Source organism: Cloeon dipterum, chromosome 2, assembly GCF_949628265.1.
Source record: "Cloeon dipterum chromosome 2, ieCloDipt1.1, whole genome shotgun sequence".
NCBI lineage: Eukaryota > Metazoa > Arthropoda > Insecta > Ephemeroptera > Baetidae > Cloeon > Cloeon dipterum.
In genome coordinates, this window is record NC_088787.1 from 23,522,033 (window position 1) to 23,548,575 (window position 26,543).

General features: G+C 39.0%; 1 protein-coding gene and 1 long non-coding RNA gene across 7 annotated transcripts in view; both read right to left on the minus strand.

Moving 5' to 3' along the window:
- The window catches only part of DIP-eta (Dpr-interacting protein eta), a 114,099-nt gene that overhangs the window by 38,914 nt on the left and 48,642 nt on the right, over positions 1–26,543 (minus strand). The gene's annotated exons all lie outside the window — the stretch shown is intronic.
- LOC135937707 (uncharacterized) lies at positions 13,373–14,691 on the minus strand. Its single transcript, XR_010574537.1, has 3 exons — positions 14,635–14,691; positions 14,445–14,582; positions 13,373–13,658 (listed from the first exon to the last, which is right to left on the minus strand). It is a non-coding gene; the product is annotated as an uncharacterized LOC135937707 (long non-coding RNA).

A 26,543-nucleotide genomic window follows, 5' to 3' on the forward strand; every position in this document is an offset into this window, starting at 1 on the left:
TGTATCAAGGGAAGGGAAATTATCATGTCTGGAAAGCTGAAGTTTGTGGTCATTGGAAAATTAAAAAATATTATTATTTATCAGGCACATGGCATAATATAAATGCGTAAAATTGAGTTTTAAATTTTGATCTTGCTGGCTTGAGACAGTCTATGTATGGTTCTTATCACATTTTAAAATAATTAACTCAAAAACTATCAAAACTAGAAAATATATCCCACAAAGAGCGCGATGCAGAGCTGCCAACTGTTGAATCAAATTGTTCATTTCATAGGCTTTAACCATTCCCGAGCACGGTGATTGCGGGTGAGAGCATGAGGCTAATCCAGGGCAAAGTTTTGTCCTTTCTTTTGTCTGCGCAAAATGAAATCCACGGCACAAAAGTAGCTTCGAATCTGACAAACCAGCGGCCGCCAGGGAGGCCTTGCAATAATTAGGAGCGCGGCGGCGGCGGTGGTGATTAGAGGCGAATAATGAAGTCGGCGGCGGTAATGCGCTTGGCATTATATAATTATTACACACGTGCGCACGAATATAAAAATAGCGCTGCAGCAAAAGCGGGACAGTGAACTGAGGCAGAGTGCTCTCAGACCATTAGCCGGCGGCAGCTTTGCGGTTCTGATTAATTATACGCGAGGAATATCTTTCTCTGTGGAAATGCAAAAAATGTGTTTCGCCCCCGCGCGCGCGTGTGTGTGTGTGTGTGTGTGTGTGTGTTGTCCGACATTTTTTTCACTCGCCGGTCTGCCTGCCTGCTCTCTCGCTGGTTGCAACTCAGCATTTCAAATGGCTGTATTTTAAAAATTCGCTCGCATCACTCTGTCACACTCACGCACTTTTGATGGACTTTGCGAGCGCGGTAATTTCGCTCTGCTGAGTTGGAGGAAAAATCTCCGGCTCCAACGTTGCTGATGCCACCCGATTTATTGTCATGAATACAGGAGTGGAGAGTTGTAGACTTTTGCTAATTCCACACAAACATTGTCTATTAATACTTTCAGACATATCTTTAATTTTCGATGGGAGGCGAATGAATATTTTTGCGGTATTTTTTCTTTTCAACACACCTGGTCCAAAATTGTTTTTCAATCATTCTTTTTAAAACTGCAATGATATCCAGCATATTTTTATTTGCGTTGGTAAAACTAAGCCAATTAAATATTATCATATCAGATATAGTTGCCTTAAATTTGCGGGGATTTTTGCTTTCACAGGAACCATAAAAAATGCCATTTTTTGCGTCTTTACATTAAAACTTTCAATTTGTTCTTCCTTAATTATATTTTTACTCAATATTATCCAGTTTAACTTTAAACCTTAGTCAGTTGCATTTCAAAAAAGTCAAGAGTCTTTACCCCCGCCGTTCTCACAGCATTGTGAATTAGCTCCAAAGTTTCAGATTCAAATCTCCCCCTTTCGGTGCAGCAATCCAAAAACGTATGAAAAAAACTATCTGCCCTCTCGCTTTTCTCTGTGAAATTGTGAATTTAATCAAGTTGTTCAGCTCGTCGTAACACTGATAATCAATTCCAGACTGCCGCCTTTTGCTGCCAAGAATTAATATCGTCGGGAGGTGAAGAAAAAACTGCTCTCGACGCCACTCGAGTTCGCGATCCTATTAAAAATTGCGCATTAACAGGGTGAACGGGAGTCTGACGGGGAGTAGCTGCGCGCGCTCGTCTAATGCACGCACTTTTTCAAGTTCGTCTCTGACAATGTTATCGTCTCAGCCGCAATAATTCAGACGCGACGAGAGAGAGCTGCTCGTCATAATATTGTTGTGCTGTCATTATTGCGTGTGTTTCTGCCGTGAAAACGGAGCCAACTTGAGTGCAGGCTCGTGACAATAAAAAAATACTTTAGTTCAAAATTACGTTTCTTAAAAATTCTATAGGAATTCATTAAATTCAGAGATATTTTTCATCAAGAAAAGTTTGGATAATCAGAGATAACATCAAATAAGAAGCTTGAATGGGATTGTAAACCTCTCCGAATCGAATACTACACGAATTTTTAGCTAGCAAGATAGGTAAGAATACAAACTTCATTTTTTAGTTTGTGATTATTTGATTTATTCCCTAACAAAATTATTATTTGGTTTACTGAGCTTCTTTCAAGTCAAATTTAAATCAATTTTTATCGGGACTCACTTGTAGCCGTGATTTTAGACGGCCCTGATGTCAGTCGTTTGGCGGCGTGAGTTGTAATCGCGTCGGTAATGACGTGGCGCCTGCCGCATGCTAATAATCGCGTCCTAATGACAACCAGCCGACGCACGTGCCGAAACACACAAACCTCGAAGAAATCCCCCGCATCGGATTTGTCCATTTACATTATTTTCCCCCGTTTCTTTTCGCCGCTCCGTCTGTTTCGCGTGTCTGTTTGTTAAAAATGCGGACAATAAGCGTCAGATTATGTTTTGCGCTGTCAGTTTACTCTCCTCCTCTTTATTCATCGCGCGCCTATGATTCATGGGCGACAGTGCGGAGAGCAAAGCCAGCTAGATTTTTTCGTACTTTTTCCCTCTCACTCGGCCGTGACATTTATCCATTGGAGATGTCTGCTCCCGCACGGAAATCACGCCTCGCCAGAAAAATCGCACTTGAGCTCGCCGGCCAGCACTGTCTGAGCGACATTTGCAAACACGCGTCACTGCGTAAATTGCCATCAGAAGAAAATTCAAGACGCATTCCAATGGTAGACTTCGCAAATGCGTTGAGAAGATTTGTCTACTGCTTGTAGCAAGGACATCTCCAACCTCTTTTATAAATTTAAATATATAGATTACAGCTAATCCATACTAATTTTATCCTTTAAAGAACTTCTATCACCTGAATTGGAAGAATGAGCAATACTCCGGTTTTGCATCATATTCTCTGCTCTAGTAATTTTTCCACACATAAACTCCGAATTAAATCAGAGCATTTTAAAATGTGCTTCCAGTCGGAAGCGTTCGCTCTCGAACAAGAGGGTAATTAGCGAGAGCGGCGGAGGCAGATTCATTCAAATATTTAAAAAGACGATTTCCGTGCCGCCGGCAAATTGGAGAGGCTCTCGTGTGAGAGAGCTAAATGCGACCCGACTCGCGAGCACACTTCAATCCGTAATTAGCTGTTTTATTATTCACTGCCGCGAGATGACCTGTGCACACTCAGTCAGCCCTGTCGTCTAATTACTGCAGCACTGCACTCCAACCCTTCGAATCGATTACGTCCACTGACTTGACGTTTGATAACTGGTAATAACTCCGTTCTGTGGTGGAAATCAGTTTAATTATCATTTGTAGATTTTTTGTTCTATCTGAAGATTTCAAGTTAACAAAATATTTTATCAGAGAGATGGGTGACTTGAGTAGATGTTTATTTCAGCAGCTCTTAGGATTTTTTAATGAATTTGAAAAAATATTTAAAAATCATTGAGGTGACGCAAAAATCTCAATATAACCAAAAGTATCATAAATTTTCTGAAAACAAACAACGCTATAAGAAGAAGGTTAGAGCCAAAATGATCCCCTTAATTTTAAATTATGTTTCTTACACCACGAAAAATTTTTCCATCTAAAAGGCACCTTCAATCCTGAGTCAAAACCACACAGAGTTGTCATTTTCCTCTCTTGATTTCTCATTTCTCGTTTTTAAAACTCTGTGTGTTGCTGTACTGGGTCTGAGAACAAATCTGTAGATCTAAGAAAGATTCCATTATTTTGGTCATTGATTATTCAAATTCTATGTCAAGCTGTGAGTAATGTCGGAAAGAACGACAAGTTTTATGGTACCACCGCAAACATTTAAATACATTGAACTGAAAGTCCGCTTTTGCGTCCACCAGCAGTCTTTTGAGCTTCCCACCTGAATATTCATGAAAAGAGCCGAGCTCGGATGCTGCAGTCGATCCGTGGGCGTGAAAAGAGAGGAGTGTGTGTGTGTTCGCAGTTAGCGCCGGCGTTGGCGCCTCGTACATCATCGCCTCGATTTCCTCTCTTTCATCTGTTCAAAAAGTCGAGTGTGTGTGTCTCGCTCTCGCTTGCAAAGAACACGGGCGAAATATGGCCAAGAGATTTGGGCGCGCGTCAATAAGGCACTTCCTTCCGCCTGTTTTGCGCCGAGTGTTGGAGAAATGGCCGACATGAATCACACCACGCTCGGGTTTTATCTCAACCCCATTTCCTGTCGGAATGATTGTTTGGCGATTGCGGCGAAGCAGTCGTCAATCATCTTACCAGCAGCGCATTAATGCGGCAGAATAACTTTGAATTAATCGTTTTGATGGATGAATAAAAGAATTTTCTAATAATGAGTGGGACACAAAACCAAGTTTCATAATTTCGTATGCACAAATTTCTTTTGAATAAAAAAGCAACTGAAATATAAAAAAATTCGTTCGTTCGCGAACTTTGAACGCGACATTTTTCCACGACCGCAACTTATTTTGAGCTGTTTTGAGCCATGAGAACAAACCTATAGATACTTCAACTGACTGTCGGTGCATGATAGGAAAAAAACATTAATTTATTTCCAATAATAATCGGGAAGGCTGCCTCTGTTCATAAAAATCTAAAAAGTTAATCGTTGAAAAATAATTTCCTCTGGGATTCCTCATAGTTTTTTTAAATGAAAAATCTACATGAAATCAGCGAACGGGGAATATGTTAGTAAAAAATGCTAGCGTGTCAGATATCAATGCGTCTTTTCAATTTGAGTATGCAGGCGATGAAATTCTCCATCTCAAATTGAGATTGTTTTGAATTTAATGTTTTTTTCGAGTGACTCATTCGATCATGCAGGAAAATTTGTTGACAGTTTTACGGAGCATAGACGAATTTTTCTTGGCGCACGAATTTAAATATTCAATTGATGTCGGCACTAAATTAAACGGCTGCGTGCAAAAACGGAGCAAGTCGGTGATCAAACGCCATCAATAGTCCGTATAAAAAGTTATATTGGCAGGGTAAAAAAGCGGAGAGGAACGAATGCAATAATTCAGTTTATTATGTTTGTAGGTCGCTCAGCATATGTTTTTGAATAAATGATGAGGCCGTTTAGCAGCAGAAAACGTTCAAACCGAGTTTAGTGCCGAGGCGATATTGCCGGCCCCAGCAATAAATTCGCCCAATATTTGTTGCTGCGCGAACGTGCAAAACGTCAAAACAAAGGAAATAAACATGTAGCTTAGCGTTATTGTTGGCAGCCACTGTGCTTGACATATTACCGCGCGACGATGCCGACGTCGAATCATTTCGCCTTCTGCTTTGGCTCAAATTGGAATGGAATACTGAATTCAATATCATTACTTCACATTTCCTCCTCTGGATACTATATAATACTAATAAATTATTTGCCGAATTAATGCAGTAATTTCCCATGAGTAGCTCACATACAAATTAATACTTTGGAATTGCATTTCTGTAATGAACTCATCTCTCATACTTTTTCTTGAATGTCACAGCAGGCTTTCACCTCTTTATTAACCACCCAAATCTGTACAACCAAATGGTATAATTTAATGGACGGAATTTTGTGGCCTACCGATTTAATCATTTTCGATTATAAATCCAAGCTAAAACGTCAATAATAAAAAATATTTAGCCCCGCAATAGGAATTTTTTCCAAATAAATGTAGCCTGAATGAATATAAAAATTATTCATACTCCGACGGGATATTTTTCTTGGAATTTTAACAATTGAACTTTTATAGCTAATAATTATCAATTTCCCAGATTCCCAGTAAAATAAAATTTATTCGTAGATTACCTTAATTGCAAAGCACTGGCCATGCCAAACAGTACAATTCCAATAATAAACATTTTTGAAAATATTCTGAATTTTTCTATACCGTTCTCTGCGATTTAATGGCCGCGAGTCAACAAATTGGCTGACTGACGCCTCCGACATTCCCTTTTGCAGACATTTTTTGCTGCTCCGCTCTGAATCTCGCGCACCAGTAGCGGAGATTATTTACGTGGGGTGCTTGTGGATCAAGAAAAGGCACGAGCAGCCTACTAACGAGAGAGAGAGAGAGAGAGAGAGAGAGAGAGAGAGAGAGAGAGAGAGAGAGAGAGAGAGAGAAGCGCCACAGGTGCATCATATCGTGTCTCATCCGACTAACGAAGCCAATCGGCTGCCAAAAAGGCGCACACTTCGCGCTTCTCTTCTTTTATTGTTCCATTACTCGACCGACGCACGAAACGCAGACCCGCCAGAAAATGCGCGTTTTTGCTCAAAATCAGCATTTTCTCGATTTCACACGCGAGGGAGAAAAAGATTTGCACCACACAACAGAAAGGGCCATTGTTGCAAAAAGAAGCGTCAAATGGCAAAATTTCCAAGCTGATTCAGTAGGTAGAAAATATACGTGCATTGGTGCACGTTGAAATGAATTGGTGTTACGAAACGTTGTATAAGGATAGTTTACTTTTAGTTAAATAATTTATTTAAATTATTGGAATATCATTTGATTTTCATATAGCACTAATTCGCAAGGAAGTCCAATGTTAACATGTAAAAGATATTCAATCCACAATCCCCTTTATAAATAGATCCGGATTCAGATTAATTTACGCGTAGCTCCGTGTCTTCGCATAAAACTGCTGCATTTCAATCAAGATTATTGCCTTGCCGATCTTGGAGCAATGGATTCTCATTGCATAAACTTATTCTAGTTTAATTTGACGCCAAATTTGCAGATTGAAAAGTCAGTAGATTATAAAATATAAAATTATTTTTTGGTAGGGCGAGTGGCGGGATAAACAAGATTTTGTCTCTCGTTCCTCTTTCCATTAGTGCACAAAATTCAGTGCAGTCGGACGTTTTTAACGACCAAATTCTCTGCAGCTCTAATACAGTGGTATGAATTTTGTTTTGTGGGTAAGGTGTACTGCTGCAGAGTTTGTCGGGCCGAAACAGCGAGCAGTGCAGTACTAGAGCGTGATTTTTCTTCTCAAGAATTACATTAATAGCCTACAACCTTTCTTAGAAATCAGCTCCATGCTGATTAGAAATTATTATTTAATACAGAATTATTTGTTTCTATTTAATAAATATTTGCCAGAATAATTTTTTAAAAATATTCTTAGCGTTTATAAAAAAGATCAGAATAGAACAGAAGTCAAAATTTATTTTGAAATAATTTTTTGTTTTTATAAATTATAATGTAAATACTATTGACGTAAGTTTACGTTGGGAGCACAAAATTACCACTCTAGAGTGATTTTTTTCTGCTGGAAACCGGTTCATTGCAAGGAGCGAGGCGAGCAGATTGCGCTTTGATTGGCACGCGTGGCCGTCGGAAAGCACGCAGTGCCGCTTGCCGGGTGCGGCCGGCGCCAACGACTATGCTCACTGCGTTTGCGGATGAGAGGGAACGAACGAATCGCTCGGCCAAGAAGTGCTCGACACACGAGCAACGTGACACGACCAATTTGAAAATTCGCTAACACGAGCGAGCCGAGAAGAAGGAAGAGGAGGACAGGGAGAGAAAATTGGCCGCACTTTATGGACGCTGGCGGGCCGCATTTGCATTCTAATTTTGCCGCATGGAAGTGGAATGGCCGTATTTCTTTATTATTTTTATCTTTTCCTCCTTTTCGCCGCCGCCACCACCGCCTGTGTAAAGTAATATCGCACTGAGGGCGGACGAAGACGCTGCTGCGGAAGTCTGCGTCGTTTGCTTTGGCCCGAAAAGCCCTTATTTATGCACAATATTGACTTTAACAGCCTGACAAGCCGGCAGCTCAGCGACAATCTTTTTTAATTCTCCAATTGCGAGACGAGAGCGACACGGTGCTGGATCCCTTTGATGACGCAAGTTGTCTTGCTGAGAAAATTTGATTTTGATTTTCATAAAATAATATGTGATATTAAATAATTCAAATGACTTCTCAAATTTAAATATGAATAAATGAGATGAGGGATTTAGAGTTCAAATAATTTTAAATATTCAGGGGAAAAAGTTTATTCATTGAAAAGGTTTCAACGGCGTTTATTTTCTGGGGTTGAGAAAAATCATTCATATAAAATATTGACTTTTTTTAAACGTATTATTATCTTCTATTTCTGCACAGCCTTCCTCATAATTGATTTTATGAATACCAACAAAACAATTTTCCAATGTCCTTCAAGAGGATAAATATAAAACAAGGTTATTTCATTTTAAAATTCCAGCAAATTAAATCAATCAGGTTTTTTATAGACTTGAATAGCGAGATTATTTGTGTTCTCCTACTAGCAACACTGAATACCCTCAATACCTTTCGTACTGGTACGATTTCTAAACACAATTTTTCATTTTACGCAGCTCCAGTTCGATTTAATTTGTTCGCTTTTTCAGTGTTCTCTATGATGAAACGCGAGAGTAAATTGAATTCAATTTGATCAAAGGCGGCAGCGCTGACGATGTTGTGCAGCTTTTAACAGGTTATGCAACGCGTTTATCGAAGCTGACGAGCGCGTTGCATAACCTACTCAGCGAGGATGGAGATCCAAGTTTGCGTCGAGTACATCATGATTATTATTATATTGCTTTACGCAGCAAGCAAATTGTTGTTAACGGGTTTCTTGATCAGCGCCGACATTCCTTGACAAATTTCAAAAATTATGGCTTCGGTTGTGAAGTTCGAAGAACGCTAAAGAGGACTTGGAGATTTGCTTCGGATCGTAAATCGGAGCTGATTTTGTAAGTCTTTCATCAAGGGAAGTAATTACAACGAAACTAAACTCAGTCAAAGCGATTCTTAATTTATCTTCAGGCTAAAATCGAAGCAGACTCCTAGAATATAATGGAAACTTGAAAGTGTCAATTCATTCTAAGAAGAAGCGGGAAAACTACGAAATATGAAAGTGGCGTTCATTTATCAATTTATTGGAGGTCTCACCGATTGTTATTTGAGTTGGTCCATTTAAATAGATTTATTTTAAAACATCAAAAATTTAGAACCCACTGCCAAAAATGGAACATACCGATAAGACCCTGCCTTAGTCTAGCCGATAGAGAAATTCTGGTACATCAAGATTCCTTTAATTATATCACCACATTTTTCACTTTCGTCATAATTGTCTGCTATTTCCCTGGCCTTATTAGTTATGTCTAGGGATGTGCAAAAATAGACGATTTAGCAAAGAAATAATCGATTATTATAGTCGAGAGGCAAATAATCAGTTTTATAATCAGTTTCTAGGCAAATAACCTATCATATAATCGGTTTCATATATGTTCCTAAAGGCAAAAAATCTATATTTTTTAAGCAAAAGAAGTAGGTTAACGATACCAAATTTGATAAAATGTTGCTGAAAACCATTTTTAATTTTTAGATCAATATTAGCTCTTGTGAAATGTTGTTAATTTATTACCATTATGTTGTACACGTGTTTAGTTAAAGTATTTTAGACAGTTAAAATTTAATCAAAGTCGCAGTGATAATAAGTCAAAATACATTAAACAACCATTGATTGAGTGTTAGTTAAAGTAGAACTTAACAGTCCGCTAAAGATCAAAAATATTTCTACATTGCTGGCTTTAGCAATTTGTTATTTATGTTAATTGTTTTTTACTTAAGCAACAGTTAACTTCTACAATAAGCAATAAAGAAAACAGGTCTGTCAATCAATTATTTAATGTGAGATTTTTTAAGAGCTGAGAAATTTAAAAAAACGCTATTATTCAATTTTACTCGGAGTATTTTCTAAAACTGAAACGGGGTGCAGTGCACCCCGTTTCAGAATTAAAAACCCTATTATTCAAGTTTACTCAACGTATTTCAAAAAACTGAAATGGGGGGGGGGCAGTTCACCCCGTTTCAGAATATTTGCCATTAATCAAGAATTCTTTAATAAATTGGTTTTGGCAACCTCTCTGCTGCATAAAACATTGAATCACGTTTAGCGATTTTCGACGAAATAATGAGAAAATCCCCATATTTTTCAAAATCAGACAATAGTCACTTTTTATATGGGTGATAATCGAAAAATAGTCGGTTTGGATGAAATAAACGAAAATAATCGATTTTGAAAATCTGTCAAAACGCTTAAAAATTGATGATTCGTACTCATTTGATAGTCCGGACATCATAAACGCAAAAGAAAAAAAAATCGATAATCGGTTTTGCAGAACCCTAGTTATGTCATAAAACAGCATAGAAAATAATAACAAATTTACAGTCAATACTTAAAAAAAATTTCATGGCTTTGGTGGATGTCACTGCCATTCCCGTATTTCTGCATCCGCTTATCAGCGATTTTATTTTGCCCCGTCTGTGCGATTTGAGTATAGAAGCACTTTCCTTCTCAGCCGTTGATAAATTCCAGCCAAATCCTTTTCCGCGCCAACCCGAATTCCCCGAAGAACGATTTCCCTCGCCATTGAGTCGCGCTCGTGCGGACTAATAAAATTAAGGTGACGCGATTGATCTGATTGGACAGCTGATTAATATTGAATGGGGGCCGGCGGCGGACTATTCCCTTTAATGGCTCCATCAATATTTGATTGATGATAATTCAAATTGATCGAGAAGCGAATCCACGCAGCGGCAGCAGTCGGCGCATGAAAATTAGCTGCGGAAACAGCAGCGCAGTTTATTTGATCTCGCAGAGGAGATTGGCAAAAGGATTGAGTTTGCGGCGGTCCGCCCACCTGCCTGCTGCCTGGCTGCCTCTGGAAAACTGCTACCTGCCTCTCTTTCCCCAGAGACCGCAGCATCAGATAACGCGCACGCCGACCAAAACGTCGTCCTAAGGAGCTTTTGCGGAATAAACAGCAGCCAGGCAAATAAGCAGCCGACACACTCCATTAAGGGCATTTTATTTTCTCCGCTCTGCGGAGAAAACGATGACTCGATGTTCTCGCAAGACACCCGAAACGCAGCTCTAATGGCCTGCGTTGCGCGTGCCATCGCAAAAACTCTTATTAGCCGTGATTAATATACCGGTACCTCAGCGTTCATGACAGTTTCCTCGAAAACAGAAATGTGATACTGGCTGATCTACGAAATTTTCACGAAGAGACAGAAAAGAGAATTATTACCTTTTATTTTCTTTGGCGGCTTAGTTCCAACATTTCCTGGATCTATTATATTACATGTTCTGCGTTTGATTTTCCCAGATAACTTTTCTGTCAGAAATTTTAGGAAAATCACAAACTTTCCGAAGTTATAAAAATTATATTCATTCGATCTTTCTCGCTGAGTATCCAAAATATGCTAAGTTTTTAAGAGAAGTTGTGGCAATTTGAAATTTCTTAATATTTGGACTTATTAAGGCGCGGATATAGCGAACCATAATTTACGGAAGGTATTCCTTTGGAAGTTTATCTTTTTTTTCAAAAATTATTGAACTATAGAGAAAAACCGACATATTTTTCGGTTTAATAGGTGCGTCTCCCTTTGTAAGCATTTTATTGGAAGTTAATAGTAATTGCAAATTGCACAGAAATTAAATGTTTTTGTGTCTTTAGTATTTTTAAATAGTAATGTCATGCTAGCGTTAAAAATTCAAGTTTGAGGTTCAGATTTTCAGGTGCGATTTAGAACGAAGAAGCGTTTACGTCAAACACGTGCGTGTCGCGCTTAAACAGTACACATACGTCTGCAGGCGCTCATGAAATATTCATGCAGCGCTAAAGTGTGTTGTTTCTTTTGCAGGGCGGAGGAGGAGAGAAGAAGCAGGAGACTCTTTGAAACACACACACACAAGTGCTGGCGGCGGTGTTCGAGTGCATTGTTGGTGTGTAAAGTGAGAGCAGACTCCTTTTCTCTCTCACGGGCGAACGATTCTTAAGTGATCGGCGCGCGGCGGAAACAAAAAACAAAGTCAGCCCTTATGAAAGATGCGAAATTTGTAAGACGATAAGTGAAACTTCGTGTCTGGAATACCAATGCGCGGCCCTGTGTGGCCCGATGTAGTTAGGCAATCTCTTTTCCGTGCTCGGCGGGCGTCAAATGGGGCAGTGAAACACTTAGAATGCGAGTCACGGAAACCAAAAATCCAAACTGAAAGTGACAACTCTTCTCAAGCTGAAATATGATCAGAAAATTATGTCTCATTGGTGAGACCATGAGATACTTCAAATTTTAGCCATTTTGTTAGTATGAATCGCAGAGGAAGAACTGGATACAAGAAGCAGACGCATTAATGATGATTATGAGGAATTTTAATTTAGTAATTCTGAGTAATGTTTGTGCCGAAAACACTGGAATACTCATCCTAACTTTCTAGTTGATAAAGAAATTTTAGCCCTTCTTGCACAGAAAATATTTGGTAATTCATAGGTATTACTGAATTTTAGCTATGGGCGCGTTGCATTATTGTGAAAGATAAAAGTTGCAGCCGCCACAATTATTTTTTTTTAATTAAAACCATTTTTGCGAGCTCCTTACGATAGTTAGTTGTGATATTATAACTTCCCTGTAATTTAAATCAAATAATACATTATTGAATGCTCACACTTGGAAGCAAGAAAGGTTTATTGATCTAAAAAACAAATTTTTCTATAAATTACCAAAGTCTAAATTGTCAATAACATTTAAAACAAAGCTGAAATACATAAATAAAAAGATGCATACACATATGAATACTATCAGCACTTAATATAAATGGTTTTAGAAACAATTTTAATTTTAAATCATGACAATTTTTCCAAGTGTGGTTTGTGTTGCTTACACTGTTTTTCATATTTTGCAGCTAATTAATTTTCCCTTAGTTTCAAGAAAAAAACGTTACATTTTGGGTGAAACCGGAAAGAACTTAGATAAATGCGTATGAATTATGTATCAAAGGAGTCCAAAAGTTTAGAGCAATGGAACCTGCAGCTGATTTTGAACGTTTTCCACGTCCCTGGGGAGAGTGCGTTGGCGCTCCTTCGCTACTTTGTTAATAATCTGCTCAATAGTCTGGGGGTGGGCGGCGGGGGTCGGGGGCGTCTATTGTTCCTCACTTGACAATGCCAGCCAGGTATGACACCAGCCAGAGTCAACTTCATTTCCGCGCATATTTTCCAAGCCAAATAAAAGGCGGCCGCTCGTCGTCACACTCGACTTTCCAACTTTGTGAAACGGCCAACTTTTGCTCGGTCCATAAAAATAATCAAATCGACCCCTGGCCTGAGATGCACCCTCGGATGCTGTCTGCATTGTAAAACACGCCTGAGGAACTAATTCGCTAAGTTTCGCAGAATTTATGGCCGCTTTCATACTGCGCGTAGTAAAGACATGTCACGCGGAAAACTGTATATCTAATTCTCACCACAACTTGATTGCGCTCTGCTTAAATCTGATTTGATAGTAAAATTTAATGTTCATCTCTTAAACCATGTTAATGCATTTATATATAAATTATAAGTGTGAAAGTAAAATGAACAAACAATTAATTAATAAAGGTCATTCTTCTAGATTAAAGTTATGTTTATTCTTATTCTAAACAACAAACATATTTTTGAACAAAAAATTGGAACATAATTTTAAATTATATTATTCAAAGAATGCAAAACAGGGATGAGAAGAACAACAATGGAAACGGCCGCCGATTTTGGACCAGTGTTGCAGTAATCGGCGTCGTTACATGTGGAGCAGTGCTCAACCTTTGTATTCTGGCTCTGTTCATTGATGAAAATGCTGCAAGGATCACCAGCTACCGTTGGAACGCATGATCTGGCAACGATTTTGCCTCCTTCATCTGAAATTATTGACTTTTTATAATTAACATGGACATAGAACAAATAATTATATCGATATTTGAGCTCTAAAAAGGATATATTTAACTCAAAATCAGTGCATGGTGGGAATATTTTAAATCAGCCTTCGCGAAAACAAAGATTGGGTAAAGAGAGCATCTATTAAAATGTGACGTCATCAATTTTAAGGCTATGGTTAAAAGTAAGACTTTAGTTGTCCCTTGCCGAATAAAGATGGCAGAGATTATTGCCAAGGCAGCGGCTGCTTTTAAATATACTACAGCAATCTCATTTCAGGAAACCTTTTTGCCACATTTATTAAATTATTATTAAATGACGTCCATATCTTATTCAGTAACTTCAAACACAATGTATTGATTGATATTAATTGAACTGGAAGTCATTAGACAACTATATAATTTATAATATTATTTCATAAGGCGTTGTAATTGCTATGTTATCAGTAAGAAGCGCGAACAAAGTTGAAGCAGTAGTTATCATTTCATTCATGCCGTGGTGAATTGGCCCATCTATATCTTATAATATTGCATTGTAAACAAAGTCCACCGGACAGTCTCGCCTAAGGTAAAATTGGCTGAATGCAAAACTGATTCACGTGGTCAGGGTGACGTCAGCTTTACTTGCGTAAAAAGTCTACAAGACTTTTTTGTTACAATGCGACAAAGTCTAAATCTGGTCTAGATCGGTCAATTTTACTCGGCATTAATAAAATTTATGACGTTTGTCAATATTTTAAATAATTGTTTTTTAAAATATGGGAGACTCACCGTTTGTTGCAATTATTGTCTTCATGCACATGGTATCGCTATCCAAAGAGCATGTTGGAGTATAGATTTTATTGAAAGGATCACCGCAGTTTAGTGCATCATCGTCCGAGATGCAAGAGTAGCATTGCAAAGCGCAACCTGAATAATGGATTACAACTACGTCCATCGACAAAAGTAAATCAATATTTACCATGCTGGAGTGACAGAGCGAGACAACACAAAATCATCAGCCGATGCATATTTCCACACTGAGCGCGATCACAATGATGCAGAGAGCCTTATAGTTTTTAAGATTAGATAAGATTTAGTCATGTTCTGACGTGTTGATTATTTTTTTCTCTAAGGTGCATTGTTTCGTTATCTTATAACGATATGTGGTAAATTAAATAATGATTGTGATTTCCATATCCCCTGTCCCTACATTTTTTTTAATAAATCGCGCCGCGCGTACAACGAGTGAAAAACAGTGCGTGCAGAGTGCAGTGAGTGCAACAAGAAGGAGAAGACTCCCACACCTGACCTGCGCGCGAAATAGGTCTACCACGGGGGGAAAGGTTGCGACCTCTCGCACGAAAGTCAGTCAGTCGCCCAATAACCTTTGTCCGCCGACCTTCTTGATGGTGTCAACAGAAGGCTTCGGCAATTGTTTCGTCCGTAGGAAGGACGGATTTAACAGAAGCTCGGTCACGAGTGAAGTAAGTTAAAAACTTATTCAAAACATATTTCTGGGCGGCTTATAAATTGAGCAACTCTCTGTGTGCTCAATTTTATTTTTATTTGGCGCGACTGACGGTAGACTTTGTGCGTTGTTTCCCTCAGGTAGCCCTGGTGGGCTCCTTCGTTACCCCTGGTGCAGCCCCGTCTTTTGGTGGTCCGTTTCAGACGTCTGGGCTGGCACCTCCCCATCCTGAAGCGGTCGGCAAACAACACCTTGCCTGGACCCTTCGTGTGTAGCAGCTCCCTTCACCTTGCGCGACTACGGCACGGGAGACGTCCTCGGTTGGAGCGTCACCGTTCGTCGTCGTCGGCGCCGTCATCGACTCCTTCTTCACCCATCGTATAGATCGTCAAACGTTAAGTACAATATCAGACTCGTGTGCGCGCGTATTTTCCGTATATTCCGATTCCGAATATTTTTTCATTGAAAGGCCAATTCCCCAATTATTGTAAACCCAAATTGTTCTATATCACAATTATTATTGAATTACCATTATCTCGTTACATTATCAGTATTCCATTTAATAATAATTATTCTACAATTTAATTGTTTAATGTTTAATTTATCCGTACACACCAGCAACACTTTAACTTCATTTTAAAGGTCGAATTTTCCACGGACTGAGAGTTGAACTAATTTAAGCCCGGAGTTTGTTAGCTTAGTAGATTTTGAGTAATGACGACTTTTATGTCGTTATAATCTAAACGAACAAAACAGAAAAAATTGTTTTTTTCTATGTAAATTCGAAAATTATATGCTGGCAGGAGCGAGAGCTCACTGTCAGCCTAACCAAGGGAGAGCAGGCACGTCTCGTGAAATGAGAGTTAGTCACGATGGACCATGTCCATGAATGTCACTGTTCTTACGGATTTAAACGATTTTGATTATTTTTTATCTAAATAACATATTTTTTTAATTATATCAAGATATTTGAAATGTACTGTTTGCAGAGGGTAGCCACTCAAAGAGGAAAGATTTACACATAAAGACTGCGAGATTAACAGACAAATAATGAACAATGAACAAACTAACACCAAATTAAATTATTGAGTTTTCATTGCTTCAGGAAAGAATAAGTTTCATATTGATATCAACAGACCAACTCTTTCTTGCAATTAATTTCCGTTTGAAATGAGCGTTCAGATACCAGAGAAACGAACCTTTATTGATTAGCTCGCACAAAAATACGTCGGAGGCAATTTGTTCTCGGCGCAGAGCCCATCGAAAAGTTTTAATGATTGAAATTCAAGAGTTGCAATGCTCCTGGCTGACCAACGCCGCCGATTATCGAATGATGCACCGTTCGGCTACTCCCCCATTCTTATTTGGCGACTACTCGAAACTAAAGGAAAGTCGGACGCAATAAGCTCTCGAGAGTCAGCGTCTTCGAGGGCTTCACTTTTCCTCGCTGATTGCACGCGTACACTCGTCTCGTCCCGCTAACAAAGGAACAGAGAGAGGAACGAGAGCAAAAACCGATAAAACTACTTTCGCTGGCCAATTGAAAGAGCACGCACAACTTTCCGCAGACTCCCACTTGCAAACTTGAAAATATTATCTTATTGTAGCGCTCGTGTCACCGCGCAAAAAATCCGAATTTCGGCTCGCAATTTGTCATCAGGTACACACTAAGACGTAAAAGTTGCACTGCAAAAAGCTTCAACCCGCCCTCGCAATTTTTTCTGTATGGAAAATTCTTTGCAATCAATTTTGCAATATAATAGTGCAGATGATGCGAAAGCGAAGAAAAATTCAACAATTTTAAAAATTGTTCTCGCCTACAGTTTAAATCAAACTATGGTAGAGTTCACCTAAACTGTTTGTGAGTAAGAATGCATTAAAATTAATTTGTTAGCTTTTCTCTAAAGATCAACTCAAAAGGAAAACCCAAAATGTCATAGAGAGAAACATTTTATCTTGAAAAGTTTTCAGTTAATGTACAGTACTTCCCTGTCAAAGACAGTGAAAATAATTTAGTTCTCCCACGTCAGTCACTCGACATTTTAGTTTTGCAGCACGTGCCTCGCTGCTGGAACGAATTCTCAGCGAAATGCAGTGCCTTTGCTGACGGTGCAGAATCGTCGTCTCGAAACCTCGGCGGGCTTCATAATAATTACCCCAAGTAGGCATTTTGCCGCTCGCTTTTAGGGCGAGATCAAAAAGCGTCTTGGCATTCACCTGGCGGAACGATTTAAGTAATTCACGCGCCACTCCCCGCCTGCTCGTGGCAATTGTTTAAGAAGTCGCAAAACTTGCTCCGACGAAAACTCCGCTCCGAGTCGCACCCTTTGATACTTTGGAAAGTGGAAGCCTCAAAAACGAGATTGACGAATACGAAGGACGTATGGTCTCTGGGAAATCTTAATAATCGCATATTTCAAAACAGTATAGATGTCACTTCGTAAAACAGCACTACTTGCAGAATAAAATTGTGAGCAGCATCTTAAGCGACAAAATTTTGAGTTTTTTTCTGTCGGAAATAATGAAATAATCAAAGGAGTAAAAATTTGAATTGAAATGCATGTGACTAAATATTTTTCACAAATTTGTAACAGTTTTAATAACTCGATTTCTAAAAAAGTAACTTATTTCTCCCGAACTTGGGGAGTGTGGAGTGGGAAAGTAAATACTGTTAAAAACGAATCAACTTTCCTATTTCTGCGAGGGTGTTTAGCACAATCAAAATTTGATTCTAGCATCAAAAAGTTAACGCGAAAGTGAAGCTGTTCACATTTTTTATATTGTCTTCAGCTCACTTCCATGTTTAATTCAATAATATTTGATTTTTACGATTTATGTCCTATCAAAAATTGTGCCAAATTAGCATTTCCAACAAAATCACAATTTGTATGAATTTTTGACTGTCTCCATTTGATGCTAAATCCCGCATTAATTTTACCACAGCAAAATACTTCAAAGGTATCGAGTTTATTAGCATTCTGAATAATCATCCTCAATTTTCAACATCGAATACTTTTATATGTGGGATTCTATGGATGGGACTGAGCCAGACTTGGAAATAATAACGAGCTGATTGAGTGGTCGGTGCTAATTCAGGCACTCTTGCAATTACCCTCGAGTGAGAGAGGGAGACGGACGGATCCAATTAAAGCGAACGAACAAAGACTGCGGTCTTGTTATCCTTACGCGCTGTGACACGAGGCTGCATAATAGATCTATCCACGCTGACAGCGAGAGTTTTGCTTAAAGGCTTTTTACGCTCCGTCCAGCAAAAAGTAGTTGGAAATTTTTGATCAAGTCGGCCGCTCGGTCCTCCGGCTGCAATCACGGGAGAAATCATTTGCTCGGCACACTGCCATTTTGTAAAAGGAAACCCCTTGCTTCATGATTTTCTATGGAAATATATTGAAATGTCAGAAAATATCCGGACTAATATTTTATATCTGAAATTGGTCGAAATCAAAAGTCTTCCTTTATTCTGTGGAAATTATGAAATCTCTGATTTATAAACGAACTCTGTATTCAATTTTGCTTCATGAGACACTCAAAGAGGAAAGTTTGTTAATTACAGAGGAGACAAAAAGCTGACGGAAACATGTTTGGAAAAGTCAAATTGGAAAATTAGAAACGCGACTCATGCGAACGTCCGCGTGTTTCGCAAAACACAAAACGCTCTCGAGCAGAATCTGCGGTTTGCGACTTGCGTTGTGTGTAATTAATTAGTTTTTCGACTTTGCTCGCCACGCTTTGCATTATTTCGTTCATCCCTTTGTGGTTCGCTCGCGCCGGCTGTGAATATTCATTCTTATCTCGCCTAGTGCCGCACGATTAAAGTGAAACAATGAGAGCGACGAGAGAATCCGCTGCCTCCCCGTCCCCCTGCCGTCCTCGAACACCCCCAGCCCACTGAAAAGGGGACAAATCGGGCGGCTGGCGTGACTTTCAAGCGTGAGTGTGGACAAGCAGAGGGAATGTATGCAAAGATATGCCATCTCTCTCGTCACACCTCACAATCGTTATTTAGTTATAATTGAAAATGCAGTAATTATATTATTTTGTAACAATAAACAGTTCAAGTGTTTCAGAATGTATTTCTTTATATTAAAGATTAATTTTTAATTTTTTTTCAATGGAGTTTAATAGCTTTATAATATACTCAAAATATTTAAAAGTTTTAAACACCTCAGATTATTTTTTATTATAATATATTTAATATTTTCTTCCAAAACAATTGCGCTATATGATTGGTATTGAAATATCTTTTTTGTTTCTCGGTATTAACCTTTTTGTTAATTCTTTAGTCAGTACCAAACTGACTAGATCTATCATCTAAGAAATCCATTAATCAAGATTCATCGTTGAAAGCAGACATTCTTGGGGCATGTAACTAACTATCTTCTGCTAAATATTCCTAATGAATGTAAATCTGATTTCTCTCAGTGAGATGAAATCAAAAGTTTTGTGCTTAGAGTGATCAAATTTTACAAAATTTAATACGAGAAAGGAAAATTTCAACTCAAATTTAGTAGCTAGCACTTATTAACTATCCCAAATCCAAAACGCTTAGATTGTTTAGAGCTGGAAAGGTTTCCAAAATTTTAGACTAGTGCAAATAATATACATATAATTTCTTTAGGAACCTCTTTACGTTTGAGAAAAACCTCGCACAGGAACAAAGTAGCTTTACTTTGATAGCAAATTTCTGTCCGTAATTATTTATATCATTTAAAGGGACACAATGGAAGAAGTATTCGCAATTTAATTATTTGATGTAGCTGGATAAAACAAAATGTTCAACCTTAAAGCATTATTTCCAATTTCGGTTTTACTTGTAAGGACTGGAAAAATACGATTGTAAAGCAAACAGAAACACTGGCATTTATGAGTGTGGACTGCATTTCAAGGAAAGTCTGTGGCAGCTGTTGGTCTAATTTATTATTGACAAAAGAGTCGGAGCAGGGAAGAATAAAAAGTGTCTCGCGTCGAGGATTCCCACGTTAAAATTGCAAATGCCGTGTAATTTATTCATTTCTTTATTTCGTCGCGTGGTGTTTCATTTAGAATGAAGAAAAAGATCCATCCGTTGGTTTCTTAAAGTTGCGATTCCCGATGGAATATGACAGATGCTGACTGAGAGAGAGGGAGAAAGAAAGAGGGTATTTATTATCCTTTTAGCCGGCTGAATGGCTCTCGAGAATATTTAATGCGCGCCGGCGAGCAGCACGGAATGAGTAAAGGAAAGAAACTTAAACTCAGCTCCTCATTTCATTATTCGCAATGCAAAAATTTTGGTGAATTCTTCCAACCCAGTGCGAAAAGTAATTCTCTGTGGACTGCAAGGGAAGTTGCCTCTAGAAAAATGTGTCATTCCCGAAATTCCAGTTGCCTCAAAAACTACTTATTTAAATAAAAGCTGCATTTAGCTCAAATAATGACAGTGACAGGATGAACAGTGTGATTTTAATATGAACTTCTTAATCATGGAAAGAGAAGGGAAATCAATATTAAATTTTTTGGTAACACACAAGGACGGAAAGCATTTCTTAGTTTGAAGGAGTAAAACTTTGAAATAGAAGTGCACACAAATTTCCTGCGTTTTTATTTTCCTCTTTCCGCTTGCTGCAAAGGACAAAATAAGTACACACAATAATGCCTTGCAAACGTTTCCTTTTACCTTGTAAGTGGCTACATCATCGCCAGGGATAATTCTCTTTTCAAAATAAATTGGATTAAAGAAGAAGGATAATTTGGGCTTTTCCCTTCTGTTTACCTTCCCTCTATATCTTTACTGTGCAGCGCAGGAAACTAAGAGCTTATTTCAAATGTTCCTGTCTCGCCGTAAACTCGATATGCTTCACAACAGCGTTTGCTGCTTGAAAAGACAACTCTAAAGCTTTTGTCACCGACGGGATCGATGCGGATCTCTGTGGACATTGTGCGCCGAAATTCAAATTAGTTGAGCTTCTTTCCCTCACTCCGTCGCGCAATCAAAATAACAATAACGCAAAACGGGCGACAGCAATCTTTGCTGTGCAAATGATTGCGCATAATTTCTCATCACAGCTGAGAGATAATAACAGCTGGCTCATTAAAGCACACTTGCGTCGCGCGCGCCCCAACGAAGGGTTGAAAAATTGCCCAGCACTTCGTCGGGCGAGAGTGTTAAGAGCGCGCGACTTGATAACAAGACTATTTGTCAACGTAAATAAGATGCGAGGGCTATCGCGAGTGTGGCGGCCGGCATTCGCTCACTCGGCGCCAACAATGGCCCTTATCGAGTGACGTTCCGGCGATAAATCTCGCATTGTTCAACGCTCAAACAAAACCAACTTCGTCCCGCGCAACTCTCGGCGCGAACGACGGAATAAGCCCGCTTTAAGAAGTGGTGGTTAATCAGCCTAATCTAATATTCGAGATGCTTACACTACGAGCAACCAAAAGGGGTTCTATATAAACCTAATGGATCCTTCCGGAAGTTTTATTTACTATTTGAATTGTTTGTTAGTCATAACGGTGGTGGGTTAAAAAAACTTAAGACTGTCGTCTTCAGATTAATGTTCCATACATGGTTTAGATTTAGGTGTTGTATGCTAGTTTGTAAGGAACTCGTCTCTTACTCTCTTAACTTCTGCGTTTAACAAAAAATTAGAGATAAAATAAAATAGGACGTTCTGTTCTCTGGACTATGTTGCATTCAAATGAATCTGGAAATTGTTGAAATTAAATAAAATGATTAAATTGGTTAAGTTAACCAGCCCGTTGGCTCGCATTGTTAAGGCATTCTCAAGAGTGTCAAAGCAATGGGAGGTATTTGAGCAGTTCGGAGATCTAATACTAGCTACCTAATGTCAGAGATGGCAAAAAGTGGTTAGTTTAGTGACTCGAAATGCTCAATTTGCTCAACGGGCTGGGAGGCGCACCGGCGCCGACTCGCTACTTGCTGGTTTGCACCTTTCCAGCATGCGTGATTTGGCTTCACGGGACGAATGTCTAGCGTTTCAAAAAAAGTCCTCGGTGCGGATGCAAGTGGCCCCTGAGTGGGCTGAGCGGCCTGGTGCGCCCATGTTATCCGTTCGCGGTGTTATTGGGACCCGGGTTTCAGCATTTGTGCTAGTGCAGTGCGCGCCCTTCTCGGTCCGAGGACAGGGATAAAAAGAGAAAAAAAGATACCTTTTTGATTGTTTAGCGAAGTCTAATTATTATGATTACAGTTTTTATTGACAGAAGTCAGAGTGTGTATTTGTATAAAGTTTGACAATTTTCCGTGGTTGAATAAACGTTTCATTGTACCCGATTGTACCAAATAAATCTCACTTTCTATTTTGGTAAACATAGAGCCAATCAACATCGAGAAGCGCTTTTCTCCAATTAACATGGTTTCCTTCTAATGTTTATTTGTCAAACAGCAATTTTAATCGAAATGACATTTGACAATTCTGCTTGAAACCGTTAATTCCAGAAGCCCTGTGTGGCGCGGATCGAGATTATTAGGCACTTTTTAGCAATGAATTTGCTTAAGCTCTGGTGGTTTTTTGGTTCGCCAATGAACGCCATTAATAATATCTTTCCAATACAAATATCCAAAGCTATAGCCAACAGCTTTCTTCTTCAAAGAACCACAAAGTTTGCAGCAACTTTTTATTCTTATTTGTTGGAAAAGGAGACACACAGTACTTTGGATATAGCGCAAAGCAAAAGAAGAAGCGAAGCACTTGCAACTGTTGCCAAATTTAATCCACTCTCATTTCTGGGGCTCTTTTGGCCAAACCACCCTCTATTTCACCCTCCCGCCAGAGAATAAGGGAATATAAACAGACTTTTTTCGCTCTGCCAGAGTAAGTCCAGTAAATTAGGAGCGAAATCCCGGGGCAAGTCATGAAGACTGATCACCTCGGCCCACGCCGCCTATCCCCAACATGACTTTCCTTTTCTATCGTTGCACCTACCCCCGCACCCACCCCTATCTAAACATCAGTCATAGAAAGCACGCCGAGGCAATTATCAGATGTTGTGTACTTCGCGGAACGAGTTTCGAGCTCAATCAATATTTGGAGAATGTTTGTTTGTTTCTTTGTTTGCATGAAATTTGGGTGTTTCAATTTCAATCAAATTACGCATTATCACTAATTTACATACAAAAGGACTCTTATTTTTAAATGGGAATTTGGCTCATAACTGCTGATCATAGAGCGCAATTAATGTACAGGGTGAACTTAATCCGGGGTTTGAGTCTCGTTATTTCGAAATTAAACGGGAATATTTTCACCCCTCAAAATGATGTATCGTATTTCAAACGGAGCGCGCGTGGTCATTAAAACAGGGAAAACCAATTAGTTTGATTAATAATTCTTCGTGGGGAGAGTTTGTGCTGTTTGTGTGCGCGAGATAGTTATTGGAGTAATTAGCGATTCAAACAACACACGTCACGATGCCGGCAAACATCGACACCACCGCCGCTTTTGATATCTCGTCGACGACGAATTCCAGCGGAATTCAGTGTGAGTAAACAGCTCTCGATGATAGAGACCGATTCTGGATTACTTTCAAAGACTTCAACGCACTTAGAAGAGAACAACTAATACTAAAATATCAGTGTGAGGTTTCAATTTAAAAGAGAAATGCTTTGCTGCTTGAAGTCAAATGAGGCTAATTTTAAATTATATCAATTTCGTGAAAACGTAAATATGATTTTAAATTTGGACAATGAACTTTTTCATAATGGCTGTATACTTAATTGCACATTTAAATAAATTGGCGGCATTAAAAGCTATGGTTTCATTAGGAAAACATTTTTTAATTTAAAATTTCGAATCAATTTTGCATAATTAAATTTGAACATATTTGACATCCATTTACCTTTCAATTTCTAATAAGTAATAATAAGTTATCAATTTTTTATTCTTACGAGTTTAGCAAACCATTTTGAATAATTTCCTTTTGAAATACTTTGCTGAAAACCAATAAAATATTTTTTCAGAAGAAATCTACAGCTAATTAGACTAGTCCAAATTGAAAAAAAGTGTTAGTGATACGTTCTTTTGAACTTTTATTAATTTAGTTTCTCTGATAGACATTAAATTTTGCTTTTTTAGCTGGATTTTTTTCATTTCATCAAAAAAAAACAGCACTTTTGAATCAGCAAGGTTCACAGAAATGAGATCGAAATCCCAGTATCTGGGGCGATGCGGGACAAAATCGTGCCGAATTTTCCATGCTGCCAGTTGATTAGCGCTGCATACGGCTGATAATTAGTCGGTCGTGTGTTTTGTGCAGCCGCTGGTCAAATATCGACTCGTGTTCAACGCCGCGTGCGTGCGGTCAGGAGCTGGGCAAAGCCGCTCTCGGCCAGCGCGCACATGATGATGAATTGAAATCCGAGACAAATCAATCAATTAGTCGGGCTTCATTAAAGGGATGCAGACGGGGGCGTAATTGAGCACTGACTCGGCCTTTTCGTTGACTCATCACTTGCCGCCGACAAAACGAAAGCTTAAGTTTCTGCTCCGCTCGCAAAACGCGCAAAACGGAGAGTTTGCAAATGCCAAAAACCGGAATCGGACAATTCATTCAGCGGATTGAGAATGAGCCTACAATTCAGTTAAAGAGGAGACGTGTATGAAGATGTTCAACATAATAGTGATTTTAATTTGAAAGACTTTACTGAAAAATACAATTTATTCTTTATAATTTAGGTATTGAACTACTTTAAACCATTTAAATTATAAAAGATAAAAATCCGTTTCCCTGTTTCTATGCTATCAGAGCCACGTTCGAAATTCAATTCTCCGTCGGCTTCGATAATAAATCCATCGGCTTGGATGACCGAGAGCCAAGATTGTGATCAAATAATGATGTCGTCCATCGATTGCTCGGTGCCGTAATAAAGAGGCAAATCGGGAAAAGCTTATTTAAAGCAAGGCCAGGCGCCCGCAGCAGAGGATAAAATTACTTTGGGGAGAGAATCTGTTTGTGGAAATGCGACTTGTGCCAGAATAAAGAAGCTTAGCCACTCGTGGCGCTTTAATGGAAAAGTTGCTCGCCTCGCACTTTTTTGCCCAGCGCAAAATCCCGGCAAAATACACACAGAACAGAATACATACGGAAAGACGCTTGTCTGCTCTGCTCTCGACCCATTACGGACCTCGTGTCGTTTAGCGACGACTTTGCCGCGTTTTTCCCCACAGCGAACGGTTTTGCACACACAAACATGCGTGAGCAGAAAAGATTTTTCTTCGTGCTTTTTTCCTTTTATTTGTTTTACACGAAATTGTAGATCAATTTTAAAAGCTGAAATGTATATATTTTAAGGCTAATTTTAAATATTCTGAAGGCCATCGAGATAGAGAAATAATTTGAAATAATGTTTCGAGAAGAAAATTAAAAATCGAATTTCGCTTGATTTAAGAAGATTTTTTAAGGGAGCTCCTAACAAAATTTTTATGAATGTTCTTTCATCATCGTAATCTGATTTTAAGCTTAGTTGAAAGTGAATACAATCTCGCTTAAGTTTAGTTGTTGTTGGTCGATGGAAATCGATGGAGTTTAAAGCTTACGCGAGAGGGAAATCTGGGCGGGCAGGAAATGGAAAACGGCGTGTGACATATGATACATGGCGAGCAGCAGCGGGTTTTATTGTGTGCGTTTGATTTATGGGTGTTGCTCTCGATATTGCACTCGCATTCGGCGGTTGCATAAATATCATTGAGCGCATCAGCTGTCGGTCTGAGCGGAGCAGACCGTCTTGTCTTCTTGGGGACGCGCGCGGAAGGTGCTCTCGGGATTTTATGTTCGGCCCCGACAACACGCCGCTTTTATCCGCCATTTATTCATGCACGCCGCTGACGCCAGATATAAATAAAATATATTGCCGTTCGCTACTACAGCGCGCCCGCCGCACACAAAGCCGAGCGTATATAAAATTTTAATATCGCCAAAGAAACAATATTTGCATGCGCGACTGGAGATATTTATTGCAAGGACAACTTCATTATGAGAATGTGTGTTTCGGAAACGAAAAATTACGATCGCGGCTTATCTCGCTTTCGTTCGCGCAGCTGGACGCTTTCGCCTTATCAATTATTTTACTTGCTGCTCTCTTGCACAAGCACACTCGCCGAGCGAATATTTGGGATAACAGAACTCACAAATAGCTCCCGCAGAAGACAATAAAGTCTGCCCGGGGAAATTATGGCGCTCGTTCCTGCCAACTCATCTCGGCGTTTTGCCGACTAAATCACACGATCAGATTCGAAGGAGAAAATATGGATTGCCGTTGCAATTTATTTCACTCTCCATACTATCTTATATTCTTAAAATTTCAAGTCAAAATTTTAATTTGCATGTGAATTTATTTTAAATAAGTGCTTTTACACTCAAATGGTGCAGTTAATTTTTTCTTGCGGTGTGAGATTATAAAAAAT